This window comes from Coregonus clupeaformis, chromosome 31 (assembly GCF_020615455.1).
Source record: "Coregonus clupeaformis isolate EN_2021a chromosome 31, ASM2061545v1, whole genome shotgun sequence".
NCBI lineage: Eukaryota > Metazoa > Chordata > Actinopteri > Salmoniformes > Salmonidae > Coregonus > Coregonus clupeaformis.
The window spans coordinates 18213197-18216958 of record NC_059222.1 but is presented as its reverse complement, the minus strand read 5'-3'; positions in this window follow the sequence as shown (position 1 = coordinate 18216958).

Sequence of the window (3762 nt, the reverse complement as noted above, 5' to 3'; positions counted from 1 at the left end):
TTCGCGGGAAATTCTCAGAAGGTAAAGGGTCACGTGGGCGTGGCTACAAGGGAATTCAGCCAATAGCAAACCATCTTTATTCTAGGGATTTATATAATAATAATAATAATAATAATATATAATATGCCATTTAGCAGACGCTTTTATCCAAAGCGACTTATAACATTTACATTTTACATTGTAGTCATTTAGCAGACGCTCTTATCCAGAGCGACTTACAGTTAGATTCATCAAAGAGTTTTGGGTTCATGCTGGTTCATGTCAAACAAATAACACATGTATTTTCTCTGCCCGAGTAAGAAAAAGTTAGTTAATACGGATTTGTTTTTATTTAGGAGTTATATTTAATCATGATACAGACCTACTATGTTATGCGATCGCCACATACCACCAGCAGAGAGCGGTAGTGGTATTTGTATAATTGATTGCAGATAATGGGAGACGAGTGTAAGCCTACTGCGTAATCATCATAGATAACTTTGGAATTCACTCTGTGAGTTGTTAGTGCCATTTCACAAACTGTGAGTTTCCCCTATATTTTGATTTACCATTCAGAGTTTGGTTTTCGCCAGGCATTACTGGAACCATGTCGTCCAAAAAGTTATACTTTTGAATCATCTGTCCATAGAACGTTCTTCCAAGAGTCTTGATGATCATCCAGGTGCTTATTGGCAAACTTGAGTCAACTTTTTGGACGAGATGGGTCCCATTATGCTTGGCGAAAACCAAACACTGCATTCCACAGTAAGAACATCATACCAAAGGTCAAGCATGGTGGTGGTGGTGTGATGGTTTGGGGATGCTTTGCTGCCTCAGGACCTGGACGACTTGCCTTAATAGAAGGAACCATGAATTCTGCTCTGTATCAGATAATTCTACAGGAGAATGTCAGACCATCCGTCTGTAAGCTGAAGCGCAGCTGGGTCATGCAGCAAGACAATGATCCAAAACACACAATCAAGTCTACATGAAAATTTATAAAAAGCAACAAATTGGAAGTTTTGGAATGGCCTAGTCAAAGTCCAGACCTAATCCCAATTGAGATGTTGTGGCAGGACTTGAAACGAGCAGTTCATGCTTGAAAACCCACATGTCACTGAGTTAAAGCAGTTCTGCATGGAAGAGTGGGCCAAAATTCCTCCACAGCGAGGTGAGAGACTGATCAACAACTACAGGAAGCATTTGGTTGGAGTCATTGCAGCTAAAGGTGGCACAACCAGTTATTGAGTGTAAAGGGGCAATTACTTTTTCACACAGGGGAATTGGGTGTTGCATAACTTTGTTTATGAAATAAATATGTAATTGTTGTGTTATTTGTTCACTTATGTTCCCTTTATCTAATATTAGGTTTTGGTTGAATATCTGATAACATTCAGTATCACAAATATGCAAAAGTAGAGAAAATTAGAAAGGGGGCAAATACTTTTTCATAGCACTGTATATAAAAAAAAATTTTACTTGCATGTCCTCAATTTCAGTCAGAATATATAAAAATATGTACATCCAACTTATCAGGTGCAGGACAGAAGCACCTATCAAAGAAAAAAGGAATGTCCACAACTCTGGTATGTTCCAATGGTGATTTAATCATCAGGTCACACCAGTGTGGACTGGAGTCACATGACTTGGACTTGAGTCTGACTCGAGTCACAAATTTGACTTGGATTTGGAGCCTCAAGACTAGCGACTCGACTTCGATTTGAGACTGATGACTTGAAATTATCTGGCCAGGTTTTGTAACGTTTTGTCACTCATTTTGTGGCACAGTCTCGTGGATTACTCTCCACCCATCCAGAGACAATATAGACCGTATCGCACTGGCAAAAAATATATCTATCTAATCGGTGCTTCAGAACCAGAAAGTTGCGCGGCTTGATTGTTGACCAATGACTGGTCATCAGCATTGGCGCGCAAAGGCGGTCGCACATATCCATATTAATGACCAGAAAGCGCTTGTTTAATTTTCTCCGGGTTTGCCTGGCAAAAACAGAGTAGCTTACCTACGTTAATATTATCCATATAAAGTACCGTTTAGCAATCTGCTATGGCTGCATCTTTGCCAAAATAGGCTACCTGGTGATTTCATTAATCATATTCATATTTCAGATAGGCCTAGTTTGGGTTGGTTATAATTATATAGGCCTACCTCAGTGGTGGTACTGCAATTGTCTAAAGATAGCTGTAACATCGTACTACGTGCAATATTTATGGGATGAAGATGTAACATTCTGGCGAATTAATTATGATATTTGTGAGGAAGAAAAAAGGCTACAGACAAACCATGCTTTCCATCCGATACTGCAACCCCCGCTGCATACAGGTAGGGTAGCCCATATGATCCTGATTGCTCTGGACTCCAGAGAAGTGACAATGTGACATGATATTCCTAGTTAACATTGACTGCTAACATGACTTCCAATTCAAAATGCAGGTGTAAAACGCATTTTATTTCTGTATCTCGTGTTTTGAAAATGCATCACCGGCTGTACATTTGACAGGCAACATTTGCTCAGCGATTGTGCGCGCCTGTTCAACCTGTGCGCGCGTGCATGTTCGTGCGCAGGAGTCGCAAGCTTTGAACACTCCTTTTTGGCGGTCGCTGGTCAAGTTTTCTTTTAACCACTGTGCTAGTGAACAGATTGCTGATTTGCTGTACAGCTATAGGATCGGGTGCAGCGTAAACGTCCAATTGTAAGGATAGAAGACTGCCATAAATTAATATGTAGCTCCAAAAATTGTTTGGTGATCAAGAATATGAAACGTTTACTTTGCAAGCTCAACAGCAATGGAGCATCAATTACTAGCATAGGCCTACTGGTCTTTTCGTATGTCAAAATTGCTTGTAATTGATCATGTATTTATGAAACTTGAATTTGGAATTTGTTGTTAAAATGTATTATTACACAATAAAAATGTGTTGTAGACAAAGTAATGAAAAGGGCTGTCTGATAGCCTCAATACATAGACAAAGATTTGTAGTTGAACAAGTCATTGCCTGTAGTTATTTTTTTTCTTGAGACTTGACTTGAAAAAACTTTACTCGATTTGACTTGACTTGCTCTTAGAATGCACGACTTGGACTTGACTCGAGACTTGACACGTTTTACTTGGGACTCGACTTGGACCTTGTGACTTGAGACTTTCTTGTGACTCAAATAATAGTGACTTGGTCCCACCTCTGTCACACACCACTGTGAAACACACCTACTGTACTTAAATAACCTCTAGAGGCATGTACATCCGGTCAACTGAATACATATAATACATGAACATCACAATAAATATTACATGTAGACATATATGGGAAAACATGAATACATTTTGGTTTGTTTATCCATTTCAGTTAATATAGGTGTTTAATAGATTAAAAATGTGTGAGACAAATGCGTCAATCATTTTGTATACAATATTATATAGGGAAAATTGAAAAGTTCCCCTGTGAGCAGAACACATTTTATAGAAAAGGTTTTATATTTAGTTTCTCGTTTAGACCTCTTGGAGACAGAGTGTTGAGGAAATGTATCGAAAAGGATTCTCGTCTAAGGAGGAAATTGTCAATATCGCCCCTCTACATGGCATTTTCACATGTTCAGTTCCTATGTAGAGGAGAGAGGACAAGTTGTGCAAGTTGTCTCCCTGGGCGTTGTGTTGTGAGCACCACTCCAGTAGCCTACTACAGTATGTCGCTGCCCAGCTGCAGTAATTTGTCTTCTCATGGTAAATTCTCACCTTTGTCTCTCCCACTCGCTTCCTGTTCTTCTC